This window comes from Ursus americanus, chromosome 6 (genome assembly GCF_024610735.1).
Source record: "Ursus americanus isolate L20-20 chromosome 6, mUrsAme1.1.p, whole genome shotgun sequence".
NCBI lineage: Eukaryota > Metazoa > Chordata > Mammalia > Carnivora > Ursidae > Ursus > Ursus americanus.
In genome coordinates this window covers 19,111,601-19,128,477 of record NC_142132.1, presented here as the reverse complement: position 1 = coordinate 19,128,477, position 16,877 = coordinate 19,111,601, and the positions used below count along the sequence as shown (strand labels likewise).

General features: G+C 46.0%; 1 protein-coding gene and 1 pseudogene across 3 annotated transcripts in view; both read left to right on the top strand.

Moving 5' to 3' along the window:
• The window catches only part of RBM20 (RNA binding motif protein 20), a 181,948-nt gene that overhangs the window by 90,003 nt on the left and 75,068 nt on the right, over positions 1–16,877 (top strand). The window lies entirely within an intron of this gene.
• Positions 11,775–11,975, top strand: LOC123795955 (NADH dehydrogenase [ubiquinone] 1 alpha subcomplex subunit 1 pseudogene; annotated as a pseudogene).

Sequence of the window (16,877 nt, the reverse complement as noted above, 5' to 3'; positions counted from 1 at the left end):
CATTGCTACCTTGTTTGGGAAGCTGAGACAAACTATATTGTAAAAAGCATTTCTGAAAGGTTTATGGTAAATCGGTAAGTCTTATGTTGTGTGTATTTTAGCAAAAAAAAATTTGAGAAGGCTTATAAGTAGAAGCTTTCATGCACATGGCCTCACTTAATTCTCTCAAGCTCCAATGGAGAAAAAGAAGACAGAATTTACAGATTATTAAACCAAGGCTCGGAGAGGTTAAGTGGCTTGTATTCACGAACTGACTAGGTCAGCTTCACTCCAGACCTTTGTCTTCCCACCTTCCCACAGCCTGCTGACCTGTAGTTTACACACACATGCACTCACTCACTCACTCACTCACTCACTCACTCACTCACATTCAGTGCCTGCATTATCCCTTTGTTTTATTCTTATGAGGTTTCCCTTATTGGAAGAAATCAGTTTCTCTTCACCAGAGAGATTTGTCAGTGTGATCCCTGGCAGGAACTCCAGAGCCCTTTAAATTAGGAGGAAGTAGAGCAGAGTGATTAAGAACACAGGAGCAGGATTTCCTGGGTGTGAACCCTAGCTCCTCCACCTGCTGGCTGTGTGACTTTGGGCAAGTGACTTCACCTTGCTGAGCCTCAGATACCTCCCCATAAAGAGGAAATGCAAGTAGAAGTAAGAGGGGGATTAAATGAAGTGGTACCTGTCAGTCCCTTAAGCACACAGTAGGTCTGTAAGACGCCCGTGGTTCCTGTGGGCCTGATGCGGCTCACTTGGGGCCTCTGAGGATAGTGTTCTAGACCCTCAGAATTTGGACGGGGGTGTGGCTGGGAGGCTTACACACTTTGCTGATGCTTAGTATTGGGATGGCAGGAATGGTTACCAAGGTGATGAGGAGGGTGACTTGCTCTATAAAATAAAAGGGCTGGGAGGAAAGTTACTACCTTAGAACAAGTGTGGTCCCAGACCAGCAGCAGTAGCGTCACCTGGGAACTCGAGAGAATGCAAATTCTTGACCTTACTCCTCCAGACTTCTTGAATTGGAAACTCTGGGGGTGGATGTTAGCAGTGCTGTCCTTACCGTGCCCTCCCCCTCTGGGGGATGATACCTGCTGAAGTTTGAGCACCAAGCTTTAGAATTAAAGAGCCAGTGCCTTATTTCCTATCAGAAAAGTTTAGATGTACTTGTAGCCATTGGGGAAGAAATCTCAAGATCCGTTCACCTGGGCCAAGAAGAGAAAAGAAAGGAATCCATGGATATGGGGGCCCGGTTGTATTTCTAGTAGAGGCAGTGAGCACATCCCAGTCCTTTGTTTGCCTTGTGGTCAAATGTAGCGGCCGGAGTGTGGACCAGAGGAGCAGCGGGTGGCCGGGTGGCCAGGTGGCCGGGGCACCGCACCGAGCCTCCACCTCCCCTTCGCCCAGCACCAACAGGGGCCCAGGGTGAGAAGTCCTCTCTGCCTCTCGAGAGCTCGCATGCTCCCTCCTGATTGTACCACCGTCCTCCTTACACACCCTCTCTCTCGTCCTTGTTGCCCTGTGGGTCAGTGTAATCAGCAGTTGCTTGAATTCAAACCCCCTGCCTTCTCATCCTTGTTTCTCTAGGCTAGTCCACATGGTGACGCAGAACATCTCAAAGTAGTCACATTTTTCTGACCGCGTCGCCCACCCAGTTTGGCTGAATATCCCCATCTAGTGGCATTGGAGTCACCAGCGCGCCCACGAGTGTGGCCTCTAGCCGGTGGGATCCGCTCCTGTTACAGAACAGACATCACGCTGCTTCCTATGCAAGATGAAGACCCTCCCAACACAGGATGAGCGGGAATGGGGCAATGAAGGGAGGGGATGTTATTTACTCCTTCTATATCCTTCCAGCTTCTTCCTGCTTCCCTGAGGCCATGACTACACCCTGTCCTACGTTTGCGGGGTATCACGATCTTCGGCGGCCTCGTCTTGTTTTCTTCTTCTCTCAGTGTTCTTACCCCCAAATTTCTGGACAGAGACTTTTCTGAGATTTTCACTTCTGCTTTTTCAGGGCTGAATATTTATTTCATCCTTTCTTTTGTACTTTTTCCCTCTCTCAGAAAGCTTCTCTGTCCTTTTGCCCCCTCACCCCATTTCAGATATTCCCAGACTCCCCTGGGATGTGGAAGAATATGTTATGTTGAGCAAGTACGAGCAGGTACAGGCGTGGGCAGGCGGGCCAGACCCGCGCCTGGGAAGGGGTTAGCTCTGAGGTTATCTGGGCAGCGGGGCCAGTCTCAGCCGTCTGTGGGGTGGGTGAATCCCAAACCACTGAGAGTTGGTGTTGGGACTTAAAGCCTTGGGTATCCTCGGATTCTGGCTCATTCCAAATGAGTTGTTGGTGATCGGGGAGCACGTTGTTTTTTCAGGCTCACCAAAGCTGTAAAAATAGTGATAATAGCTCCTGTTTCTTGAGGGTCTGTTCTGTTCCAGCTGGATGCCTGGTTCTCAGACTTTAGCAGGGCATCAGAACCTGCAGACGGCTTGTTCAAACACAGATTGCTCCTAGCGTTTCTGACTCAGTAAGTCTGGTGTGAAGCCTCAGGAGTTTCAGTTCGTTCTATCAAGTTGTTGGGTGATGCCGATGCTCCTGGTCCAGGAACCCCTCTCCGAAAGCCCCTGCCATAGATCATCCGACAGCTGCTCAAGGGGGTCTCTTCATTCTCAGGATAACCCCGCAAACTAGGAATGATTACCCCATTTTACTGACAGGGAGGCAAAGGCTAGGAGAGACAACAGCTTGCTGCAAGTGATGCATAGCAAGAACCGAGCTGGGATTTGCACTCGGAGCCCTGGGAGCCACTGTCCATCACCAAGCCATGGTGTCCCTGAGATCTCACAGGTTGCGTGGGCTGAGAAGGTGTCCGGGTCCTCTTCCCGGCTTGTTGGGATGTGAGACTGGAGGAGCCATTAGCCCCATTAGCCATGGCCCCTCACTGTCTGGGGTCGGGCAGCAGTGGTTCCTCCAGCTGAGAGCTAGACTCACAGGCAAGTGCTCTGTCCTCTATCCCACATAACTTAATGCTCCTATTCAGGTATTTGTTGGGGGCATCTGACTGGCTCAGTCAGTAAAGCGTGAGACTCTTGATCTCGGGGTTGTGGGTTCGGGCCCATGTTAGCTGTGAAGCCTACTTAAAAAAAAAAGTTTGTTGGGATCCTCCTTTGAGAAGGACCCGTGTGGGACCTTGACACTACTCTTGGGGTGGGGGTGGGGGAGGGAGGCTGTGGCAGATAAATGTGTGGTGGGCATGAAACAGGCCACAACACCCCATGGCAGATCCTAATCCTGTTTGCTGTCACCCTTTCCGGCCGTGTCCCCAGGGTGCTAATGCCCGCAAGTTGCATCTCCTAGGCTCCCATTGGGTCTGACCAATGCAAGGCATTATGGGAGACTGCAGGGGGAGGAAGGGAAACACCAGGGTATTTCTGCCTCTCCTTCTTCATGGCTGGTGGTGTCTTTGGCGGATTGTTTTCTCTTCCTCTGATTGGGTCCTGACTAGAGTGCCCATCCCTTGCCCCAAAACACAGGTAGTCACTCCTCTGTTCTAACCTAATGCATACTACTCTTTGTTATGGTATATTTGCACAAGCGGCTTTTCCAATAGCTGGGACCTCTCGAGAGTAGGCATCATATCTAATTCAGTCCCAAGTCCTTAGAGCCTCCCTGGTAGCTATGACTTGTGACATGCTCAGTTAATGTTTGATGAATGAAGGAAAGATGAGGTGTGGCAGAGTCTAAAAATGCATGAGGAAATTAGACTATGCAATAGTCAATATTTGTGCAACAGTCAAGATTCACCATGTGGACATATGGATGTATGCTGCCCCCACCCCCAATTTAAAATAGTAAACCTGACATGTATTGGCCAGAATGCAGATTTTTATTTTTTAAAAAATTTTTTTAAAGATTTTATTTTTAAGCAACCTCTACACACAACGCGGGCCTCGAACTCACCACCCCGAGATCAAGACTTGCATTCTCCACCGACTGAGCCAGCCAGGGACCCCTGGAATACAGATTTCTAAAGTCATAAATTTGAGAGTGTGCGTAAATACTGCTGTGTTACAAGCCACCCAGAATTTAGTGGCTTACAAGAACTCGTGATTCTGTGGGCTAGTCTTTGGGTTGGTTTTAGCTGGTCTTCCCTGGGCTCACTCATCGCTGTCTTTGGCAGTGGTTCGGCTTTGGCTGCCTGCTCCTGGATGGCCTCACTCCCTGGTCTAGGGCCTCAGGAGAAATGGCTGACACAGCTGGGCCTTTCTTTCTCCCTCCAGGTGAAGTCCCATCCTCAAGGAGGCTAGCCCGGGCTTGTTGGAAAGGCAGCAGTGTTCTGAGAGGGTGAGGAGGGAAACTCTAAGACCTCTTGACGTGAAGGCTTGGAAATTATGCAGCATCATTTCCTGTGTGTTCTGTTCCAAAGCAAGTCACTGACTCAGCCCAGATTCAAGAGATAGGGAAAGAGGCTCCACCTCTAAATGGGAGGGGCTTCAATATTTCACCAACCACACAGGAGTCTTAGTACAAAACATTCTTTATTAGAATGTTCAGTACAAATGTACCTTAAGTAGAGCCTCCTGGAGTAGATGTAAAAGTTGACTCAGTACTCAAGGCCCAGAAACAACGACCCATGATCACTGACTTTCTTAGTTCTTTGTATGACCACCAGATGGCGGCATTGCTCAGAGGACCTGGACCATATCAAGGCCCACCCCAAATTCCACCTGGAGATGCCCTTAAGGCAGAGGGGATCCAGGGGCACCGGGGTTCCTGGCTGGCTCAGTGAGGGGAGCGTGTGACTCTTGATCTCGAGGTTGTGAGTTCAAGCCCCATGTTGGGTGTAGAGATTACTTAGAAATAAAATCTTTGAAAGGCTGAGGGAATCCAGTGATTTTTGCCTCAGTGGATCAGGGCTGGACAGTGCTGACTCCAGAGGAGGACTGGGGTGAGGCCTGCAGTGGGCGTTCTCTGCCCCTCTGAAAGTGGAAACAGCCAACCTTCGTTATTCTCATAGAACTGTTTTGGGAACAAGGATTCAGGAAGCCTCTTCACCTCCTGGAATAAGATGCTGTAAATGCCATCCCACCACAGTGGACACAATCACAAAGAAACATTGTAATAAAGCCACCTTTGCCTGCTCAGGAACTGCCTATCAGAATCGTGTTGATTTCATTACAGTGTTGTAAATAATCCTATACCAGTGCTTTCTGTACCCTCTGCACCATTGTAGTCGTTTGTAAGCTTAGAAATGAGAGTGTATGCGAAAGCTGATGATGTCTGATTAAGATCTGTAGTCTAGTTCATCATGTTGTGCGGCCGGGCCTGGTTCTGATAAGGCGATACAGTTACATAAGAGTTCTGGGTCTGCACACATAATACTAGAGCAGCTGATCCGCTGTGCAGAGGAAAGTGCATTCCCTTCCCTCCTTCCCCTCTGGACTCAGAAACCTGCCATTCCAGGGCCTCCCCCCCCCCCCCCCACTCAGGGCTCAGGCCTTTACTGAGCTCTTCTCATTTGGTGTCTCGGTGGTGTCTTCCATCACTTCTCTCTGGCTTGTAGGAAGGCACTTTTAATCCCCATTTAGTGGATAGGAAAACTACCCTTGGGGGTCAAGGGATTTGCCCAAGGTCATAAGTGGTGGACCCAAGGCTAACCTTGACTTTTAGCCTGGGTTTCCCTTGCTAGTTTCTAAATAGACTAAAAAGAGAAAAAAAAAATTCAAGTGAAGTAATAAAACTTGTTTTTAAGTTGACATGTTTAAACTCTAAGCCAATATGTCTCATGTTTTTATTTATTGGCTTGCTCTATTAAAATGCAACCTATAATATTCACACAGTGTTTGAAGTCGAGAAATGAAACTTTCTCTTATGAGCAACTGAATACAGTTGTGTTAACTTTTTTTTCCCGTCAGTGAGAAAACAATAGGTAGCAGTTGGCTTAGTAGTTCTGTGACAAAAAGGCATTTCCTGAGATTGAATCAATGCCAAAAAGAGACTCTGTTATGTTTTGCTGAGCAAAAGAACGTGGGAACTTCTCAGCCAAAATGCAAGTTAAAACTCTGAAAAATACAAACGGCATCCAGCATGCTTTTCAGCGTCCATCACACCAGTGAAGTCAGTAAGCCCCCTGGGAAGGCTCAGACAACAGGTCCTGGCCTCAGAGAGAATGCAGTCCAGCGGCGGGGACAAAGACCAGCCTATAAGAAGTCACCAGAGAGCAACACAGGGCATAGATGCTTTGGTGCCAGGCTGTGTACCATGGATGTTTCTGAAAACAAGGGCTACCAAGGCCTGGGTCACTCAGAGGAGGCATCAGGGGGAATGCACCGAGCTTGGGCTTGATGTAGAGATGTAGAGGGATAGCTCTCTGCTGACTCTTAAAATTGCAGTGAGAAACCAGGCTCTTAAAATCAGCACAGTGTTTGTTTTCAAGGACCATCCATGTTGTTTGGCCTCAGTTTTGCATTCTGAAAACCTCCTGTGTTAAAGGCACTGTGGGCTATATAACTAGAAGAATAAAATACAGTTCTTGATACAGAAAGGAGCACCCAAGTCCAGGGGCGAAAGGCATGTGGTGTTCTTGGATAAATGCAGGTGGTCCGTGGCTGATGAGCGAAGCCTGCAGGGAGACGGGGTGGGAGCTGAACCCAGCTCAGGACAGATGCCCTTCCGAGAAGTCTGGACGCAGTGACAAGTTGGAGCCATTGAGGGTTTTGCTCAGAGGAGTGAGGCGTGCCACCCCGTGAGTCAGGAAGCAGCGGGGTAGCACTCTGGAGCTTCATTTGGGGCTGGGAGTGATGCAAGGAGAATAAGAATCATTCCAGCAGAGGTGCTGACCGGGGCATCGGCAGTGGGAATAGCGCAGAGTGGCTGGATTTGCCTTTGCCATTCCTAGTGGAGACAGATTCAAAAGATTCAGGCTCTGCGTGGCTGTGGGGGCTGCGGGAGAGGAGGAGGTGTGGAAGGGCCCAGCGGGATCCAGTCCAGCCGTCCTGTTCAACCTCTCTCAGTTTTGCCTCGTTCCGCAGGGGGCTGGTTGTACCTGGAGAGGCTGCTACATCTTAAAGCCATGTTAACGACACTGTAAGGGAAGGCGTTGTGGGTCTCCCTGGCAGAGCCCAGCTCACAGCTTATCCCCACTCTTCTCAGCTTGCCCTCGTCCTTCACGCCATCCATTCAGGCGTTTTCAATCTCTAGCCTTCCTGCAAACTTCCTTCAGGCGCTTTGGACATTTCAGAGACTAAGCAGACTGTCCCTGCTGCGACAGTTCTTGAGGCCATCGTGCCTGTCCCCATTTTACAAAAGAGGTACTTAGAGATGGAGGGGTTGCCTGTGATGATATTGCAAGGAAGTGGGGGGCAGAGACTTGAACTCAGGTCCCTGCTTCAGAAGGAGCTCAATCTTCCCCCCATTGCCCATGCCTGCCCCGGCCTTTGCATTCCGTGCTGCTGAGGAAGGGGTCACTGCCTTTGGTCATTCTGATTTCACCCTAGATGTGCAGCACCCAGTTTTCCCTCTTTCTAGCAGTTCGCTCAGATGAGGCTGAGGAGGGTTGGGGTGGGGCCGCCGTCATCTCATCCCCTGACATTTGCATTCCTCCGCGTGCCCCAGGCAAGTGAGCTAAGGCATGGGAAAATGACTCAGGAATGCTGCGGATGGCTCCATCGGTGGCAAAGGGAGCGGGAGCTTGAGCGAAAGAAGGAAGGACGGCCTGCAGTTCTGTTTCTCTCTTCCTCACCACCAGCGTTTTCTCGTCAGGACTGAATGCAGTTCCCGGTGGATTTGCGTGTGCAGCTCTGGGGGGCTAGGCTGGCCATGTTCCCAGGAATTGCGTTCTTGCTGAGAAGCCAGAAGGTGGGTGGCACCACTCCAGCTGAAACGTCTGAGCAGCCCCTCCTGCCCCTGGCATTGCTGCTCTGCACAAAGGAATCAGTCCTTTTGTTTCCGGAGAAGTCAGTGAGCCGTTCAGGGGCCAGTTAATCTCCAAAAAATCCTCATTCACATGGGCTGGACAAGGAGGGAGAGGATAGTTTTCAGAGCGTAATCAAATTCCAAATCCCTGACAGAATTCACTTTTTAAAAACCAGCATCCTTCGTTTTCTTCATGAACTCGCAGAGCCATACTACATGAGCCATCGTCTCCCTAAGGTTAAGTATGTACACACACGTGCGCACGCGCACACACACACACACACACACACACACACACACACACACTTGAAGAGCACTCATCTTAGAACCACCTAGCCAAATGTTGCTGTAGCATCTAGCACATTTGCTTGGGTTAGAGAAGCAGGAAGTGTTAAAAGAAACACTGAGTAGTGGAGTGTAGAAATATACAAGCAATAAGCAAGCATTTATTGTGCATTTACTGTGTGACAGGCACTGTGCAACAGTGGATGGAAAGATGCATGAGATTTAGATTTAGGCCTTGCTCCAAAGGAGCTTAGGAGTTGGAATTTTTTAAAAAGATTTTATTTATTATTTGAGAGAGAGAGAGTGCATGAGCTGGGGCGGGGGGCGGGGAGAGAGGGAAAGGGAGAAGCAGACTCCCTCTGAGCAGGGAGCCTGACATGGGGCTCAGTCCCAGGAACCCTTGATCATGACCTGAGCTAAAGGCAAATGCTTAACTGACTAAGCCACCCAGGTGTCCCAGGAGCTTACTAGTTGGGAAGACGTCATCTGAGAACATGGAAAAAGGCAACTGCCGTCCTATGACCAATACCATGCTTACTAGGGAAACCTTAGAAGCATTCCCAATTAGAGTTAGAAATAAGAGTAAGGATACTAGATATCACCACTGCTGTTCAGTGTTGTGCTGGTGGACCTAGCCAATGCAATAAGATAAGAAAAATAAATGAAGCATGAGGATGGAAAATAAGAGACAGAGTTCTTGTTATATGAAGATTATATGATTATGTACCTTTAAAATTCAAGAATTTTCAGAAGTATTATATATAATGAAAGAGGTAAGCATAATCGCAGAGTATAGTATCAACATACAAAAAGCAATAGCATTTCTGTATAACAACAGTAACCTACAGGAAAAAGGATATTGTTCATAATAAAAACTAAAGTTTATGGTACCTAGGAATAAATGAAATAAAACATAGATAAGGCTTTGATGAAGAAAATCATAAAACATTATCAGAGTATATAATAAATGGACAATGATATGTTCATAGATGGGACAACTTATTAGCATCTCATTTAAGACAATTCTGATCAATATTCCAATAGGATTTCTCTTAGAATTACACAAACCAATTCTGAAATTCATTTGGAAGAGTAAGGTACATAAATAGGTCTGATGCTTCTGGGAAAAAAAAGAGTTTTAAAGAACAAGGAGATCAATAAAACAGAGCAGAGAAACAGACCTAAGAATCCCCATGTACTTTTGGCATGGGTAGCCATGTATTATAAACCAGTGTGAAACACAGCTCTTCAGTGACTCATGCCAAGAAAACTTGCTTTCTATACAAAAATATTAGATCCTTATCTCACAGTATACATAAAGATAAATTTCAGCTAGTCCTAAATGTGAAAAATCAAAACTTTGACGCTCTTAGAAGATAATCCAGGGGAATATCTTTATGATATTATGGGTTAAAAATAATTTTTTAGAAAAGACACCCCCCCAATTTTCAACAACTTAGAAGTGAAAAGGTTGATAAATTTATGTTAAAGTACTATGGTTTATGGATGTATAGTATGAGATTATGGCTTAGAAGTATACACATAGATGTTGCCTCTGGACAGAATGGGAGGGAGGAGGAGATGTTTATTTTCCATGTTAAAATTGAGGAAATGTTAACCTTGGTTAATTCTGGGTAGTGGAAATATGACAGCTTGCTATATTTATCCATATTTTTGTATTTAACTTTTTTTTCAAGAAAACACAACGAATGCTTGGTTCAGCAGCATGTATACTAAAAAAAGAAACCAAAAAGCAACTACCAACTCAGATCAGCATGCAGTGTGGAAGCTATAGCTGTATTAGCGAGATTGCCTGGCCCTAAAAGTCTGATTCTGGTCCTGGCGCTGCCATCACCAAGCTGTGTCCATGGGTGAGAACCTGCCCTCTCAGGGGCTTTTCACTCTAGAAAACAAGAGGATCGGACTGATCATTAGCTAAGGTCTCTCCCTTGGTGGCTCTCACATTTTCTCTTCTCTCCATGGGAGAGGTTACCAAGGCTGGAGGAACAGAGAAGGAAGAATGCATGGGGAAGAGCCCTCTCATAAGCCTAAATTCTGTATGAGTGCACGGAAGTGATTATCATTACATTCAATTCATACTTGCCCGACCTCTTAGCTCATAGGAGCTGCCTGATGTCTGTGAAGCCCTAGACTTTTCTGTTTTCCTTGGCAGGGTGGATCTGGGTGCCCTGTAGTAATAAGTGTGCTCCTTACCAAGTGGCAGAGATTCCTAATTAGCCGGGACTGAGTAGGAGTGGCATGCTGCTGACGTTGTTGTACTTGCTTAATTGGTCTCCATTTTTCTCCATTATTGCTCTGGAGTCATAGTCTGAAAAAGAGCCAAGAAATACACCCTGTATGGTATGGTGTTGGGGGAGCGGGCATGGAGGGAAGATGTCAGGGGTGTCTAGGGAGATACCAGTGCTTTACTCAAGATGGTTGTCTGTGGGCTGGTGATTTAGAAACAGGAGCCTTGGAATCTTGCCTCCCCTATGGATCTGCAGACCTGTCTGAGTTTTCCCATTTGTGAAATGGGGTTGACCTGATGAGACCAGAGTGCTATAGGGAGTCATTTCCTTCTTGCCTGCAGACAGAGGGCTTTGAAAACAAAAAGAAGAGAGGGGTTGGTGGAGTTTTCCACTGAGTATTTGGAATTACAGCTGTCACTGCCCTCAATTCAAGCAGGGAGTGCAACCAAGATCTTAGTCATCTTAAATAATGTGTGTGTGTGTGTGTGTGTGTGTGTGTGTGTGTGTGTGTATGTACGGATTCTTCAAACTTTACATGATGTCCCCATAAAACCGATCTGGGTGCTGAATGATAAGAAAATCAGAGTTGAAAGGCAGGGAACCCTCTTTGCCAAAGGAATGAATTGTAAGAGACTAGACCGAGTATTTAATCTAAGAGGCAAGTGTAGCAGGATCCGATTGGGCATGTAGGCACACTTCCCGTCTGTTCACCTTGGCCTTCCCACAGCCTGTACTAAAGACAGTGACCTTCTGTCACAGCCTGTCTTGTATCTTATCCTCTCTCTTCTCTGTTTCTCCCTCTCTTCATTTCATTTGAACATCTCCCCTTTACATCTTCTGTGTTCGTTCCCTGCAAGGTGGTTTGAGAAATAAGGGGCTTTCGGAGGCTCCATTCTGCGGTCACACCAGTGGTTTTTAGGATATGCCCTAAAATGAACCCACTAAGGCTCTCTGTGCCCTGAACCATTCGAGAGAATATGGTCACACCTCTTGAAACCCACGGTTCCTGACGTGCTGGCTGGGACTTGACTGTGCAACTTTTAACTTTACCACTAGCTTGCTGACATCCACAAAGAGAGCGTTCTTATTTAAGGGTTCATTACAGTAATGGGGTTCGCATGGCAGGAGTTGAGAGCGCGAGGGATCCCGGAAGAGTGGACATTGCCTGGAAGCCAGCATAAAGCTCCTGTGTTTTCAGTGACCAGTGTTGAAAATCCTGTGCTTGATGGCAGCTGTTTTGATCTGTTAGACGATTGTAGAGAGAAGTAGCAGTAGGCAAAGTTGTTCTTTAAATATTTATTTGTGGGTTTGGCTCTGGCAACCGAGGTGTGATGTGGTTCGAGATTCTGCCTGGGATCAGCGTCACGGCCATGTGCTCGGTCATCTCCGAGCACATCCACAGATTCAGTAATGGGGGCGAGGATAAAAGGGTTGCCTATTATCCATATCATTGGAGTTTGATGCAAAGAGATAGATGTGTCTCTGGAGTTAATCGTTACTATGTGTCAAAGGGTTTGGAGACTAGCGATTAAGGAAGCACTTTCCTGAATGATGAAAAATAACTCGGTCATGCTCATCTATGCCTTCTAGAAGGTTATGCAGTGTATTAATGTAGTGCATAATAAAAACAACAAAAAAGTAATAAAAATATTTATTTGTATTCAGAGAAAGTTGGTTTCTTAAAAACTGTGCATATTTACTTCTTAAGCCGCTGCTGCCGTTTGTGCCTCTCCTTCTTCACTGTCCCTGCCCAGCCCCCCAGGTTGGGAAATGCTTCCTCTTGAGTTCCTTGGTCTGGGGCAATGGCTGCTCCCCGTGGTGTGGTGCTGTTTCCCAAAGCATGATGCATGACTTGTGGTTTTAGCAGCATTGTTTTGAGCATCTCATTGGGAAGCCATCCTCAAGCCCAGGCTTGATTATGTGTCCTGTTTTTTTAATCCCTGCTCTTGCACCATCTGAATTGTATCATTGCGTCAATATTAAGGGAGAGACTTGCAAAAGCTCTGTTAATTACAGGCACTCACACTTTTCTGGCCACTAGCTTGTCTTTCTGAAATATGCAGAATAGTTAAGAGTCCTGGGTATGCAGACTCAGTTCTTGGGCTATCTCAGTGCAATAGATACAACACTAGGAAATCTTTCAGATGAATTTGTAACATATGGAGTGGGTGTATGGAGAGAGGTGAGTTAAAAATAGAATTTGCTTTTTCTTTTCTTTTCTTTTCTTTTCTTTTCTTTTCTTTTCTTTCTTTCTTTCTTTCTTTCTTTTTTTTTTTTGAGAAGTAGAAGTAAAACTAATTCTCAATTAACTCTCTGGATGAAATCACTATGGTCTTGGATAAATCAGTGAAGTTCATTAGACTTTAGTTGCATCATCTGCAAACTGGGTATAGTAAGCATTTACTTGGCTGTAGACAGAAGGCTGGATGAGATGGTCTCTGGAGAACTCAGTTATGGGTTTTTGATTTGCTGAACACTGAGCTGAAATAGAAAAGTCTGGACATGAAGTATAGTTGAAAGGGATACGTGTGATTATTGATGTTTTTCAATAATTTTCAATTGTAAAATATGGCGCACACACACACACACCCAAATTTTTAAAGCATGTAACCAGTTTTTAACAAATAAAGCAAACACTTGTGTAACTATCCTGGGTTAATAAATGGGATGCTACTGGCTCCCAGAGGCCTCTGAATGTCCCTGACCCCACCCAGCCCCCTTCCTCACTTATGCTTTTGTCACTAGCTTTCTTACCTGTTTCCCTCTACTAGGAAAGTCACACACTGTATTCTGAAACTTACAGTATTTGTACTTGAAGTTTACTAAAACTTTCATTTCCCATTCAGTAATACCAGGCCTTTGGAACACTCTAAAAACATTTACCCCTCCGACCTTATTTTCTCTCATTGTGTGTTTTCATTCCGTATAGCTTAAAGAACACCACGAAATACTTTCTCCTGCCCACTCACATTCGTTGAGATTTAGTGCATGCATTCCTCACTGCTCTTTGCTCTCCCCTCCTTTTCGTGTTGCTAGCCTTCCATCTGGGATCGCTTGCCTCCTGCCTGACATGCAGCCTGTAGGGTTTCCTTTGCCAGTAGTGAACTTTCAGGTTTTGTCTGCCCAAGAAGTCCTGAAAGCACCTTCGTTGTGGAAGGATGGTTTGGGCAGATGTGTTTGCTTTCCGGGGCTGCTGCAACCAACTTGGTGACCTAGAGCAACACACATTTATCCTCACATGGCTCTTGAGATCGGTTCCCCGGGTTAATGCCCAAGTGTCGGTAGAGCTTCACTGCCTCGGAGGCTCTAGGGTAGCTATTTCCTTGCCCTTTCCAGCCTCCAGCGCCGTATTCCTTGCCTACCTTTGTTTGCGACTCCTTCCTCCTCTTCGAAGCCAACATTGTAACATCTTCACATGTCTGTCTTCTCTCACATCACCTGCTCCTCTGTGTCAGACCCCCCGCTGCCTGTCTCTTGTAATAATGCTTGTGGTTGCATTTCGGGCCCACCCACATAATGCAACATAGTCCACCCATCTGAAGATCCTTCACTTAATCATTCTACAAGGACTTTTTCACCATATAAGGTAACATCATGGGTTCCAGGGACGATGATTGGCTATCTTTGGGAACCATTATTCATCTCTGCACAGGAGTGTACAAAATTCTAGGTTGGTCGTTATTTTGTGTCAGCATATTAAAGATATGATTCAGGACGTCTGGGTGGCTCAGTTGGTTAAGCATCTGCCTTCAGCACAGGTCATGATCCCGGGGTCCTGGGATAGAGTCCTGCATCGGGCTCTCTGCTCAGTGGGGAGCCTGCTTCTCCCTCTCCCTCTGCCTGCCGCTACCCCTGCTTGTGCTCTCTCTCTCTGACAAACAAATAAATAAAATCTTAAAAAAAATAAAGATATGATTCAACTCTCTTTGGCTTCCATTTTTGATGTTGAGATATCATTTCTCAGCCTTATTCTTTGTTTTAAGGTAATCTATATTATTTCTTTAAGTTTTTACTCTTGCTTTTGATCACTGTGATGTGTCTCGGTGTGCATTCCTTTATATTTATTCTGTTTAGAGCTTCTCCAGGTCTTTGGAATCCATGGCATCTTTCAGAAGTTTTGGAAAATCCTCAGCTCATCTTCCCAATATTATCTCTGTCTTGTCCTAACTCTCCTCCTCTTCAGAGACCCTCCCCTTGCCCCTCCGCCCCATTCCCCTGGCAAAATGTACATTGGATCTTTTTACTGTGTCCACCATGTCATAAATCTACTCTCCTGTGCTTTCCACACTTTTGCTTTCCTGTGCTCTATTCTGAACAGTTTCCTCTGATCTAACCTCTGGTTTCTAATTCTCTCTTCTATTGCTTTTAATATGCTGACAGCCACTTCTGTTGAGATTTTAATTTGTTACTGAATTTTTCGTCTCTGGAAGTTCCATTTGATTCTCTTCCAGATCTGCTAGGTCATTTTTTAAATAATTTTTTTCCTTCCTGCAGATATTTGCAAACTTGTCATTTCCTTTTTTTCATGTGATAAGCATATATAAACTTAACGAGTCTGTATCTGAAACTGTCCAGGTGTCTTTCTTCACTCAGTTGTTTATACTGGCTCTCCCTTGTGTTGCCTTATTTCCTATGCATCTGATTATCTTTAACTGTTTTGCTGGTTATTGCCCTTAAAAAATTATTTGTAGAGATTCCTTGAGGCTTGGAATAAATGTACATTCCTCCTTCTGGCTGCCTTTTAGGGGCACAACTTTAGGACCACTTTAAACCAGATTCATTGCCCATTTCTGCTGTGCGTTCCTGGGGTGAAATGTGCAGCAGGGTAGGTGTGTGGTCACATCTTCTCAAGAGTATTTTATCTCCCTTACTTTTCCTTCTGCTCTGCTTAGGTACAGAGCAACATTCTTTCTGGGCCTGTGGGGTTGGGGAAGAAAAGGAGACGACAGATTCGTTCTGCTTCATCCTAATCCTGAGTCTGTAGCCCTTTGGAACCCACCTTAATGCAGGAAAAGGTATCCTGTAAGCCCTTACATTGAATGCACCCTGTACCTTGCCTTCTGTCACCTGTACCCTCCAGCATCTTCAAAGCAAGAGCAACTTTAGCACTCAAATAATCCTCCAACCTCTTTGGATTTCTTCCAAAATTGGCCTGGCAGGACTGCACTATCTTTCCCACTCCTCATTGCTTTTAAGATGATTTCTACAGAGTTGTTTTCAGCCAGAGGGTTTATCTGAATATCCCTCTACCTAACCTGCCTTACGAGAAATAGCTATTACATTTTTATTGTATAAAATTATGCATTTGTGTTTAACAGCTATGATATTTGCCCATAGGAACTTTACAGTGCAAAAGGATCAAGGGAATATAGGCCCACAAATTTTTATTTGTTCTAAGAGATTGGTAGTAACCATTTGGAAGACTGATCTGGTGTAGACTTTGGGATAAAAACGTGAGACTTCTGATGGATGGTGGAGCCCGTCTTGCTTAATGCCACTTGTTCCTTCCTTAAGGGGTAACTTCAATTGGCCAGTAAGTTGCATCCTTGCCTTGAAAAAATAACCACCAAACAAAAACTACTCTTATCTGGTTTCCCAACCACTTCAGCCTGGTCTTGTGCTGCCCTGTAGTGGCCAAGATCCAGCCTCTTCAAGTTAGGGGCAGCTGTGAGGGCAGCTGGCTTCAATTCAGACAATAAAGACAGCGTTAGTCAGCAGCCTCTTCTCTCGTGGCCTGAGGCCCTAGCACTCCAATGTGTGTCAGCAATGAAGGTGGATTCCTGACTCTGACCGTGGATAAGTGGGGGCATTTGGGACAGGTTTGTGAGTCCAGTCTTCGGCCCACCCTCAACATTACATTTTGACTAGCTGGTCTTGGATCAAGTTTTTATAGCTTTAAATCCTGAATGTTAAGAATGAATTTTTGATTCCTTAGTCCACCTATCCCAAATATGGACAGAAACCCCTGAAATTACAATCAACATGGGGAAAAGCCTATAAATCATTTGTTGATTCAGCAAATATATAACGGACTTCTACGGTCTGGAATGCAGTGTGGTGGGTATTGTAGAGTCCTTGCCATCAGAACGCTGATCATCTTGTCATGCAGAGAGCTCAAAGACCTAAGAGAGAAACGGATTTAGAGGGGACCCTGGAGCTGGTTGTGAATGATCTGTGATGTTTGTCATCCCATTGATTTGGCTGATCTGCCTGGTGTTCTCTTCCTTCCCCATACCTCAGTGAGTATCCCTCCCAAATCTGGGCTCACATCAGCAAGAGTGACCTTCCCACCTGGAGGAGGACCAGCCTTTGGTCAAGGTACAAAGGCGGCTGTGCTTCTCTGTTGAAGACTCAGCAAGAGACAAAGTGGACAAAGCCTGAAGTTGGGAAGCAATCCTGCTGCCTGTCACCAGGCTCCGAGCAGTCGTAGACAA